The 13,362-nt window shown below is 44.5% G+C and overlaps 1 long non-coding RNA gene across 1 annotated transcript; it reads right to left on the reverse strand.

The window, feature by feature from the left end:
* Positions 1 to 1,283: 1,283 nt before the first annotated feature.
* LOC144689180 (uncharacterized) lies at positions 1,284 to 10,174 on the reverse strand. Its single transcript, XR_013578587.1, has 2 exons — positions 10,040 to 10,174; positions 1,284 to 2,148 (listed from the first exon to the last, which is right to left on the reverse strand). It is a non-coding gene; the product is annotated as an uncharacterized LOC144689180 (long non-coding RNA).
* Between the last annotated feature and the right edge of the window lie 3,188 nt (positions 10,175 to 13,362).

Genomic DNA, 13,362 nt, shown 5'->3' on the forward strand with positions numbered 1-13,362 from the left:
CAGCATATCATTGTAAGGCCAGCCCACCGGAATCATCCCCCCACCCAAGCTGGATCATACGCCCATGTCGGCAGGAAAACACGCCAACGTGATTCACGATGGCATCTATAAGGCGTGCACCTGGTGAGCTGCACTTCACTGGGGGCTTCATGCTTTGTTTGCCGACCTTGCTTCGGTCAGCAGTCGCAGTCATCAGCGCCAGGCTTCACAGGCAGCACCACATCACTTTTAGAGGGCCTCACAGGTAGGTCTCTACCTACCAGATCAGTCATATGTGGGTGGCTTTTCAACAGCTACAGGGCTAGGGCTCGGTTGGCAAAGGGGGAGAAGTGGCCTCAGGCAAGGGAAGAGGCTGCAGGACAAGGGCTGAACTGGGGAAGGAGGGTATCCCAGGGTGTGTGTGGGGGCACATATTGATCTGTACTAGTGGCCTCAAGATGGTGAGGGCTGAGGAGGCAGTCTCCAGAGAAGATGAGGCCAAATGGACATGTGAGGGTGTGTCTGTGAGAATGGGTAGTGATGTCCCTTGAGCTGGCAGTGAGTGAGATGCCAGTGAATGTGTGATGGGCTTGAGTGTGTGAGTTTAGAGTGATTGCCATACCCTGGCAACATGGATAAGATCATTCATCCTCTATCTGCATTGAATGGCCAACCGCTTCTGTGTAACATTGGCACTGATCACCACTGCCATCGCCTACCAAGTCGGAGTGGAGGTAGAGGACATCACAGCGGGCCTCTACAGTGTCCAAAAGGTGCTCGAGGGCTGCAGTCTTCTTGCTTTTCTTGACCATGTCTCCTTCGCTGCAGTCCTGGGGTGGAAGTACTGAGTGCAGCTGTACTTTAGATGTGGTGCCTGGCGTGATGAAGCGGCGAGGTGACGGCATGGCAGGCGAATCGGAGCCCGTCCGCCACAGAAACATGTGTTTCCCGGAATGCATAAATAATGAGGTGGGTTTGGGATGACAAGGCGTGAAAACCTGCCATCGCGGCCGGCGGGTAAAATGTCATTTTACCCGCCCGCTACCGCACTTAGTGCAAATCTGGGACAATTCTGCCCTTACTTGTTGGGATGCATCCTAGGTTTCTGAAGGAAGCCAGAGTGGAGATAAAAGAAACTCTGACCTCAACCTTGCAATCCTCATTCAGTTTGGATGTGGTGCCAGAGAACTGGAGGATTGCAAATGTTCAAAAAAGGGAAAGGAAAAAAACCGTATCTGCAGGCCAATCATTCTAACATCAGTAGTGGGAAAACTACAAGAGACCATTGACAAAAACAAACTTAATTTTGACTTGGAAAGCATAGTTTAATAAAAGATAGACAGCACCGATATGTTAAAAGCAAATCATGACTGACTAACCTGAGTGATTTCTTTGATGAAGCAATAGAACAGGTGTGCATATGAACTTTCAAAAGACATTTGATAAAGTATCACATAACAGATTTATTTGGAAAATAAAAGGACATGGTATTAAATAGTAACTTGTGTATGTAATTGGCTGAGGGATAGGAGTCATGGAATAGCGGTGAATGGATGTCTTTCTAACTGAAGGGAAGTTTGCAAGGAGCCCATGGGAGTGGTACAAGGGCCATTACTTTTTTTGTCATATAATCCAACCTGGAATTGGGTACAGGAAGTATAATTTTGAAGTTTGCTGATGGTATCAAATTTGGTAACATGATAAATAGTGAACAGGGTAGCAGCAGACTTCAGGAAGACCTAAAAAGACTGGTGAAATGGGCAAAAACACATGTCAATACAATTTGATCTGTGGGTAAGTGAAGTAATGTACCTTTTATTCATTCACGGGATGTGGGCTTTGCTGGCTGGGCTAGCATTTTTTGCCCACCCCTAGTAGCTCTTGCGAAGGTGGTGGTGAGCTGCCTTCTTGAACCGCTGCTGTCCATGTGGTGTAGGTGCACCTACAGTGCTGTTAGGAAGGGAGTTCCAGGATTTTGACCCAGCGACAGTGAAGGAACGGCGATATATTTCCAAGTCTGGATCATGAGTGACTTGGAGGGGAACTTCCAGGTGGTGGTGTTCCCATCTATCTGCTGCCCTCGTCCTTCTAGATGGTAGTGGTTGTGGGTTTGGAAGATGCTGTCGAAGGAGCCTTGGTGAATTTCTTGGTGAACTTGAGGGAAACAACCTGGAAAGGCAAGATAATGAACTATTTTGAGGTGGTGCAAGAACAAAGGTGTCAAAGAGGGGGGAATATTCACAAATCCTTGAAGATGGTGGAGGAAGTGATAAGGCATTTAAGAATGCATAAGGGATACTTGGCTTTGTTAATAGGGACATTGAATGCAAAAACAAGAAAATCATGCTAAACGTTTACAAATCACTGGGTAGGCCACGGCTGGGGATTGTGTACAATTGTAGGCATCATATTTTAGGAATGATGTCAAGTCCTTGGAGAAAGTACAGAGGAAGTATACTGGGTGATACCGAGTATGAGGGTATTCAGTTGTATGGCAATATTGGAAAAGCTGGGATCGTTTCCCTTAGAGCAGAGAAGGTTTAAGGGAGATCTAATAGAGGAATTGAAAATTATGAGGTGTTTTAAATGAGCAAGTAGGGAGAAAGTATTTCCTCTCGCAAGTGGATCAGTAGCCAGAGGTCACAGGTTTAAAACAATTCTATTGACACACAGTGATAACAGGCCGATGGACTTTAAATGATATCCTGTGAGTCTGAATTTGCAGCAACCCTACCTTGGGGTAATTGTTTTGCTATTGGAAGAAAGAGATGCAGAAATGGAATACAAGGGGCAGGATTTTCCAGTCCCACCCGCTGCAGGAATCGTCCGGTCCTGTGAAAAGCCAATGGACTTTTGTCTGGCCTGCAGAATCTCCCACGACGGGTCCTGCCATGATGGGGCTGGAAAATCACGTCCAAGGTTTTAACAGCTTCAGCGTTTGAATCAACCAATTATTGGGGACATGACTTTTTTCCTCTAGACTATTATAACGCACTCCTGGCTGTTCTCCCACATTCTGCCTTCTGTAAACTTGAGGTGATCCAAAACTCTGCTGCCCATGTCGGAACTAAGACCAAGTTTTGTTTACCCATCACCCCTGCACTTATTGATCTACATTGGCTCCCAGTCAAGCAATGTATTGATTATAAACTTTTCATCCTTATTATATCCTTCCATGCCCTTGTCCTTCCCTACCCATGTAATCCAACTCCAGTCCCACAACCCTGTGAGGTACCTGCCTCTTCTAATTATGGCCCTTCAGCATCTCTGACTTTAATTGCTCCACCATTGGTGGGCTGCCTTCAGTTGCCTGGAATAAAGTGTGGAATACCCTCCCTATTCCTCTCCACCTCTCTACCTCACTTTCCTCCATCAAGACAGATCCTTAAAGCTTACTTCTGACCAGGTTTTTGATCATCAGACCGAACATCTCCTTTTGTGGCATGGTGTCATATTTTGCTTTGTAATGCTCATGTGAGGCACCTTGGGATATTTTATTATGTTAAAGGCACTATATAAATATAAGTTGTTATTATATTAACTCTCACACTGCTGAAATTGAGAATGTTCGCATAACTTTGGATTAGTATGAGCTGGTGGGAGTTATTTAGAGTGAGGAATACAAAGATACATCCGTTTTTTATACTGGTGCTGTCTCAATGATCAGCCTTGATCTCATTAGAACAGGCTTGAGGGACTAAATACACCAACTTTTGTTCCTGTGTTCCTACCTGTATAAATTCTTAATTATACTGTAAAAGCATTATACTATTTTTTTGATAAATTAACAAAAGTTAATGGATTCATATTTTGTTCCCTTTATTTTTTTTTCTCTAGTTTGTGCGCTGAATCAAAAAAGCATGTTAGGTGTGGAAGATTCCAGATTCAATCATGGGTTTGTAATGAGTTAGCATATCTTAGCTGAATTGGCTATAGGAGGGGACCTCAGTAATCCTGTGTTCGGAAGGAAAAAAATGAGCAGAATTCAAGTTCCTAATCTTTATCCAATGACTCCTAGAAAAGTGAGTTTGGACATCAGGTGAGAAAGGATCAAGTTTGCCTGTGAGCACTTCACTCATTGCAAAGGCTCTCCATTAATAACACCATTAATAAGCAACACCAGACATACCTAAAAATTGAGGTGTCAACCTGGTGAAGTTATAACACAGGACTACTTGCATGCCAAACAGCTAAGCAGCAAGTGATAGACAGGGCTAAGGGACCCCATAACCAATGGATGAGATCTAAGCCCTGCAGTCCTGTCACATCCAGTTGTGAATGGTGGTGGACAATTAAATAACTCACTGGAGTAGGAGGCTCCACAAATATCCCCATCCTCAACGATGGAAGAGCCCAACACATCAATGCAAAAGATAAGGCTGAAGCATTTGCTACAATCTTCAGCCAGAAGTTCCGAGTGGATGATCCATCTCGGCCTCTTCTGAAGCTCCCCAGCATCACAGGTGCCAGTTTTCAGCCAATTCAATTCATTCCATGTGATATCAAGAAATGATTGAAGGCGCTGGACACTGCAAAGGCTGTGGGCCATGACAATATTAGAGCAATAATACTGAAGACTTGTGCTCCAGAACTTGCCGTGCCCCTAGCCAAGCTGTTCCTGTACATCTACCTGGCTATGTGGAAAATTTCCTGGGTATGTCCTGTACACAAAAAGCAGGAAAAACCCAACCCGGCCAATTACCGCCCCATCAGTCTACTCTTGATCATCAGTAAAGTAATGGGAAGAGTTCATCAATAGTGCTATCAAGTGGCACTTGCTTAGCAATAACCTGCTCACTGACACTCAGTTTGGGTTCCGCCAGGGCCACTCAGCTCCTGACCTCATTACAGCCTTGGTTCAAACATGGACAAAAGAGCTGAACTCGCAAGGTGAGGTGAAAGTGACTGCCCTTGAAATCAAGGCAGCATTTGACTGAGTGTGGCATCAAGGAGCCCTGGCAGAACTGGAGTCAATGGGAATTAGGGGGAAAACTCTCCGCTAGCTGGAGTCATACCTAGCACAAAGGAAGATGGTTGTGGTTGTTGGAGGTCAATCAGCTTAGCTCTAGGACATCACTGCAGGAGTTCCTCAGGGTAGTGTCCTCGGCCCAACAATCTTCAGCTGCTTCATCAATGGCTTTTCTTCCATCATAAGGTCAGAAATGGGGATGTTCGCTGATGATTGCACAATGTTCAGCACCATTCGCAGCTCCTCAGATACTGAAGCAGTCCCTGTCCAAATGCAGCAAGACCTAGACAATATCCAGGCTTGGGCTGACAAATGGCAAGTAACATTTATGCCTCACAGGTGTCAGGCAATGACCATTTCCAACAAGAGAGAATCCAACCACCGCCCATTGATGGTCAATGGCATTGCCATTACTGAACCCCCAACATCCTGGGGGTTACCATTGACCGGAAACTGAACTGGACTAGCCATATAAATATTGTGGCTACAACAGCAGGTCAGAGGCTAGGAATCATGCGACAAGTAACTCACCTCCTGACTCTCCAAAGCCTCCACCATCTACAAGGTACAAGTCAGGAGTGTGATGGAATACTGCCCACTTGCCTGGATGAGTGCAGCTCCCACAACCCTCAAGAAGCTTGACACTGTCCAGGCCAAAGCAGCCCACTTGATTGGCACCCCATCCACAAACATTCACTCCCTCCACCACTGACACATTGTAGCAGCAGTGTGCACCATCTACAAGATGCACTGCAGGAATTCACCAAGGCTCCTTCGAGAGCACCTTCCTAACCCACGAACACTACCATCTAGAAGGACAAGGGCAGCAGACAGATGGGAACACCACCACCTGGACATTCCCTTCCAAGTCATTCACCATCCTGATTTGGAAATATATCACCATTCCTGCACTGTCACTGGGTAAAAATCCTGGGACTTCATCCCCAGTAGCACTGTGGGTGTATCTACACCACATGGACTGCAGCGGTTCAAAAAGGCAGCTCATCACCAGCTTCTCAAGAACAACTAGCGATGGACAATAAATTCTGACCCAGGCAGTGAAGCCCACATCTCATGAATGAATTTTAAAAAATTATAGCAACACATCTCCTAATTCTCCAAAGCCTGTCCATTATCTACAAGGCTCAAGTCAGGAGTGTAATGAAAACCCTCCACTTGCCTGTATGAGTGCAGCTCCACCAGTACACAAGAAGCTCATCACCATCCAGGACAAAGCAGCCAGCTTGATCAGCACCCTATCCGCCACCTTAAACATTCACAGTGGCAGCAAGTTGTAACATCTACAAGATGCACTGCAGCAACTCGCCAAGGCTTCTTCAACACCACCTTCCAAACCTGTGATCTCTTCCACCTAGAAGGTCAAGGGCAGCAGATGCATGGGAACATCACCACCTGTACATTCCCTTCAAAACCACACACCATCCTGACTTGGAACTATATCATGTTACTGGGTCACAATCCTGGAGCTCCCTTCCTAATAGTACCACGGGTGTTCCTACAACACGTGGACTGCCATAGTTCAAGAAGACAGCTCATCACCTTCTCAAGGGCAATTAGGGATGGGCAGTCTATGCTGGCCTAGCCAGCGAAGTGCACATCCCATGAACGAATAAATCTTGATGGCGGAAACTTATTGACAGTGGTGCCATTGAAGTCAAGAGCAAGTCGTTGGTGTTGTTTCCAAAAGTTATTAACTGTCAGTTATGTGGAAACAATGGTCTGTGCCAATTGTCAGCTAGACCATTGTCATTGTCCAAGGTTCTGCTGTGGGTTGGCATGGGTTGCTTCAATATCAAAGAAATTGTGAATGAATCTGGCGCATCAGGCTCAGTGGTACACTCTTACTCCTGATGGTTGGGCTCATGGTAGCCATTGCACAGCACATAATCCAAGGTACCAGTTGGACTTACTGACCTCAGTTTTTCTAGAGCTCCTTGAAAGCTGTCTTGTTGTCACTGGTGGCTACCCTTCCCTATTTCTAGAGACCACCATTGTCTTAAAGTTGACATAGAACCCTTTATAATAAACACTGCACAGCCTTTGGTTACTTTCTGCTGAAAATTGCTCTACACGTGTGCATACATCACCATTATGACAAGAGCATGGCACCAACAGGGTATGATATGCATACTTGTGTGGGAGTTTCTACCTTTTATAAAACATCTCACTTAGAAGTCTTATAAGCTACTAATCACAAGTGATCAAATTGACCCACTCAAAAGGCTGTTAGGCTTAATGGTGTTAACTTGTACCCATGATTGCAGATTTAAGACGGGCACAGATTTTAAGCGGTTACAAGAAAATAAAATTGGTTACACAAAATGATTACAGATTTAACAGGTTAAAAAAAGAGAAAATATTTTTTTTTAAAAGTTGCTTTTTTACTTAACTCCCAACATTTCAACTCTTCATTGATAACTAGCATCAGAATGCTCAAATCTGTTACTTTACTTTCACCAAATAAACACTTTGCCAATATCTAGCTCAAATATGCTATTAACTTTGGTCATTCAAACACCAGAAGTGGTTGGCTCCTGTAGTTGTATACTCTTCTCCCAATGATTAGTTGGGGTCTCCCTCGAGATATATATTATATACATCTTATCTCTTTCTGCCAGTTAGTAGGGTATTCTTCCTTGGACTGCAGTGCAGGTTTCCGATGTATTCTATCTTTTATACCTTTTTTCAAGGGATTGGATTTGTTTCCTATACTGGCAAACCATAGTGTCCTATGAAGCTTCTTTTCAAACACAATACCCAATTATATTCTACTGCCTTGGTTTAAACTGTGATTTGCATCCACTTTTCTTTTGTTTTCTCCAGTAATGTGAAGCTTAAAATGCAACTTTTTTTTTGCCTTATATTTGTATCACTGATGCAATATATATATGCATCTCCAGGCATACTCACATTTTTATCAAGAAAACATTGGGAATTTTTCTGTTTATCTTCAGAGAAGAATTTTGGAAATCAATTTTTATACATTCACTATCCTAAAAAAAATTTATTGGTAGAAACTGATTTGAAGCAATACACTTTTCCTTTGTAATTACAAACGGTGGAATTGTCCGTTACCATTTGCAGCTGGTGTCATAGCGGGCGGGAAGGGAAAATATCAGGAGATCACAAAAATCAGTTTAACGTCATCGTAAAACACTTTGTGATCGTCCGCTCCACCCGACAATAGCAGGCCGCATTTCCTGCCGTCACAAGTCAGGAACTTGGTTTCAATACCTTAACATCTCTCATTATAAGCCCTGCTCGCTGGGATCATCCCCCACCCCCCCTCCCCCTGCCCCCCCCATGCTGGATCATCCAGGCCCAGGCCGACGTGTTTCACAACTATACATAAGCAACGTTCACCTTGCGGACTGCACTTCGCTTGGGGCTTCGAGGTTTCTTTGCCTACCTTGCTTCGGGCAGCACTCACGGTCATCGGTGCCAGGCTTTGCAGGCAGCACCACATCACTTTTAGGGGGGCTCATGGACAGGACTCTAACTACCAAACCAGCCATAAGGTGGGGGATGGTTTTTCAATGGCTGTAGGGCTACAATTTGTTTCGGGAAGGGGGACAAGTGCCCTCAAGAAAGGGAAGAGGATTCAGGGTGAGGGCTGTACTGGGGAAGAGGGGGTATCCCAGGGTGTGTGTGGGGGCACATGTTGATCCGTGCAAGTGGCCTCAAGATAGTGAGGGCTGAGGATGCAGTTTCCAGAGTGGATAAGGCCAGATGGAGATGTGAGGGTGTGTGTGAGAAAGTGAGTGGTGATGTTCCTTGAGCTGGCAGTGAGTGAGATGCCAGTGAATGTGTGCTGGGCTTGTGAGTGTGTGAGTTTAGAGTGATGAGATGGTTGCCTTACCCTGGCGGCACAGATGAGATCATCCATCCTCTTTCTGCACTGGATCACCGCTGCCACCACCTCCCAAGCCGGAGTGTTGAGATTGCTGGACCTCCTGTGGCCAGAGCAGGGGTGGTGGACATTATGGCGGGCCTCCAAAAGGCATTCCAGTGATAGATCACTGAACTCTCCTTGGCTTTCAAGGCCATGTTTTCACTGGAGCAGTCCTGAGCTGCAAGCGTTGAGAACTGTGTGTGCAGCTACAATTTAGATATGGCACCTGGAGTGAGGAAACGGTGTGGTCACAGCATGGTTGGCGATTCAGAGGCTGCCCGCCAGTGAGCCGGTGTATTTTTTGTGGCTGCATAATTAATGAGGTAGGAAGCAGATGATACGGCACAAAAACCTGCCATTGTGGCCAGCCGGTAAAATGTAGATTTCATGCCTGGTACTGCACTTAGTGCAATTCTGGGACGATTCTGCCCAAAAGCCGACATGTCTAAACTTAGCAATCTTAGTCGCTCACTTTATTTTTTTTTGCTTTAGAACTATTAGTTATTGTAGCCTGAAAGCAGGCATTAATGCTCCCAATGCAATAATGGAAAATCCGAATTATGTATAAAGGTTGATAGAATATAGCTGCAGGCTTTTGATTTTTATTATCAGATAAACATTCTTCAGCAGTGCTGTGCACAAGGTTAAATGAGTCTACTAACTGCTTAACAGAAACATTGGGCTGGATTTACTGCATCCCACTGCAATGGGAACCATGGTGGCTGGGACCATTTCATCATGGGAGAGGCCTCCGCATCAATCTCCTGGTGGCAGCAAAACTTCTCCAGTCAAGTCAGAGGGCAGAAGGGGCCAACACGGGGTTCCCAGCAGGCAGTGAGATGTCAATTAGGCTCATTCATGAACCAATTGGCACCCATTATCCCTGAGTTTGCCGCAATTCAGTGGTGGCTCAGGCATGATGGGAGCACGGCTTTCCCGTGCCTCTCCAAGGCCACCCAGCAAACCCTGTTGGTTTGCCAGTGGCTTCTCCTGGTGGGGCGTGGGTTTGGAGCAGTTACCTCGTTCTCAGGCACATTGCGCCAAATTGAAGGACTAGCATTGGGAAGTGGGGGGGGTGTGAGTTGCTGAAAGCCACGCCCTTTTCCTTTCCTCCAAACTCCCTGACCACCCCTGCTGCGGCCACAACCCAATAATCCCCATATCCCACCCTTACTCACCTTTGGCTTGGGGTTCCTGACGATCCTAAACCTCTGGAGCTGCTCCTGGTGGCGTTGTCAAGCAATGGAGAGCAGGCAGCCTCTGATTGGTCCACAGCTCTCAGTGGGTGGGACTTCCATTACCGGGGTCCTGAATCCTGGCCACTTAAGTGCCTGTAACTACCGCTGGGCCTCCAGTTCTCCGATTGCTGGATGAGACCCCTGTCTGGCCGACAAAATCCAGTTCATTTTTTGTATACTGGAAACTAGCAGAAAACCCATCAATCGTACAGATAGTATCTATATAGATTTGATAAGTAAAGATGTGATAGATAGCACCATCATGTTGCTCTTGTTGAATTTAATCAAGATGCACATTTTTCCCAGTATGAAATTAAATAATTTAGAAGAATCAATGGAGAAATAAAATTAAGAATGTAGTTGTAAGTAATTATTAATACAGATCCTTTCCTTTAGCATTTCCTTCTCATGTTTGTAAGGACTACTGACAGATTATATATGGCTTATCTGACATGGTCAGTGCTTAGCAACTATGACATTTCTGGAAATTAGAGAAATTGAATACATTTCCCTTTGTGATCTCACAATGTTCTTTAACAAAGGTCAGACTGGTTAAGTGAAGGTGATTAACTCTTAGGGCTATGGGTATAGATTAAAGATAGATGGTGCCCAAGATGGCCTTGAGTGCAACATTGATTTCTTTAACTACCTAAACAGAGCATCCATTTGCTTAAAATGTGACCAATGCACCGTAGTCTGGATATCTCAGATGTCTGCTCTAATTCACTCAGTAAGGCAAATCTTTGAGTGCCTACTAGGTAATGCTGTCTGCCTGTTATTTCCATGGCTCACCCTATATGTGTATGCGTCTTACAGATCATTCAGAGAGTCTGATTTCCTGTGGCTGCATGCACTTTTACGTGTGTGTTGTAATCTGGAGCTTTGGATAGTGATGGTGGAGGCTCCAACATTCTTTCCATTACATGGCTGACCAGAAATCTCTCCTGTTCTTGCCGCCAGCCATTGGCATGAGTGGATAGGATGTGCAAGTTGATTTTCAATCTGTTTGGCCACATTATGAACTCACCCTCTTTGGCTATCAAATCCTGGGTGGGACCCGAACCCAGAGCTTCTGGCTCAGAAGCAGGGACGCTACCCACTGTGCCACAAGACTCCTCATCATACCTGTACAGATGTCCATTATACCTGCTGAATATTATATTGAAGCCCATACTGCCATCTGTGTACTGATTGAACCTGATAGAGGGTGAGAAATGTATGGATTGATAGTGGGCAGAGCAGCAGCAGCATCAAGATCTGATGTACTGAAAAAAAATCATGTTTATAAATTGAGCAAGTTTTGTATGGGAAAGCAGAGAGTTATGAGTTGCAGAAGAAAGACTACCAAAAATTTTCTTGAAGAAAGTCTAGCTATGCTTCAACAGCAGAAAGTAAAACAACACATTGGCAAAACAATCTTATAGGTGCATGCAACTGCCTATTTCTCTATCCCAAACAGCTTTAATTCTGTGTGTCCTCCAGCAGTTCTATTGCCTCTTCCTCAACCAGGTCTCATAGGTCTAGTCAAGGGGGCCCAGGTCTTTTGGCTTGACTTTTTCAAGCATTATAAGCCATTTTTTAGAAAGAACAACACAAACATTGGAAAATATTTCGGCCAAATTGCTCAACATCATGTTGCTATCAACATGTTGAGAAACAAAAAGGGGAATCCCTATGCTAAAAGAAACCAAAGACATAAGGCTTGACTTAGATGGGCGAGACTGAAGGGAGGATCCAATTGCAAGTGGCATGTGGAACAACCAGGGAAAAGCAAATGCATATGCAGCCCTCATCGAGGTGCAACTCTCGTATACTGACAGTAAGGATTGAAGAACTCACAAACCTGGTAGCTCAAGACATTTTGTAATGGCAAGAAGGAGTTTTATTTTGATCGTCCTTGTCAGTAAAGTAAAATAAAGACTTGCATATAATATATGTATATATATATATATATATATATATATATATGTCTTTCATGACCAACAGACATCTCAAAGTGCTTTACAACCAATGAAGTACTTTTGAAGTGTAGTCACTGTTGTTATGAAGGTAACACAGCAGCCAATTTTCACACAGCAAACTCCCACAAATAGCAACTTGATAATGACCAGATAATCTGTGTTTTTGTGATATTGATTGAGGGATAAATATTGACCAGGGCACTGGGGATAATTCCCTTGGTCTTCTTCAAAATAAAGCCATGAAACCTTTTACACTAATGCAAACAGGGCATCTGCCACTTTGTATCTTAACTCACCTGTTTTTTTTTACTGCTACAAGGGTGCCATGAGTCAGGGCTGAAAAAGGTAGCAACTAGAGCCATCCTTCCAGCTTGCCTTCTCCTTTAAATAATCCAGCCACAGCAAATTCATTGATTCAAGGAATTCATTGCCACAGAAGGCTGTGGAGGCCAGGTCATTGAGTGTATTTAAGACCGAGATAGATAGGTTCTTGACTGGTAAGGGGATCAAAGGTTACGGGGAGAAGGCGGGAGAATGGGATTGCGAAACTTATCAGCCATGATTGAATGGCGGAGCAGACTCGATGGGCCGAATGGCTTAATTTCTGCTCCTATGTCTTATGGTCTTATGGTCAAATTGTATTAAAATGAAGGAATCCTGACTGCTGCCTTGGAAGTGAACATTTACCTGCCCAATCACTGATCTGTTATAAATCCATGAAGTAAACCCCCATACACAAAGGCAGTGGTACTATAAGTTGGGGCATGATGGCTACGTGGGCACCATCAATAATGTCCTACATTTTTGAAAATCTTGAATAAAACCTATAAATCTGCAAATTTCAGTGCCTTCTCATTCTGTTTCCACTTTTCAACAGAAGTTGTGATGAAGAGATTTGGCCTGGTTAACAACTCCGGATGTATTTGAGCACATTTGGTTTATTGGTACTTGCTGTAGAAGCTTGCAACAACGCATAAAGTGTGGTGACTGACTGCCAATGGCAGTGCTTGTTCCTGGAGGAGGTTGTGTGCAGATCAGATTGTAGCAGGCAGAACAGCTCCATTGCTGCTGGCCTAGCAGATCCTTCAAGCAGAGTTGTCCTCTGACATTCCCAGGTAGGTTTTGCTTGGGTTTACACACACATCTGTACTGATAGGGCAGCTTCGGGCAGTCCACTTTTGATGAGACTTAATTTGCCTTAGATTTTTTTCCTCGCATCCTGTCTTCCCTCATCCAAGTAAACAGCTAAAGAGGAACTTGTCTTCAGAAAAAGCCTGAAAACAAAATTGCAACAGAAATAAT

The sequence above is a fragment of the Cetorhinus maximus genome, chromosome 13, assembly GCF_964194155.1.
Source record: "Cetorhinus maximus chromosome 13, sCetMax3.hap1.1, whole genome shotgun sequence".
Lineage (NCBI taxonomy): Eukaryota > Metazoa > Chordata > Chondrichthyes > Lamniformes > Cetorhinidae > Cetorhinus > Cetorhinus maximus.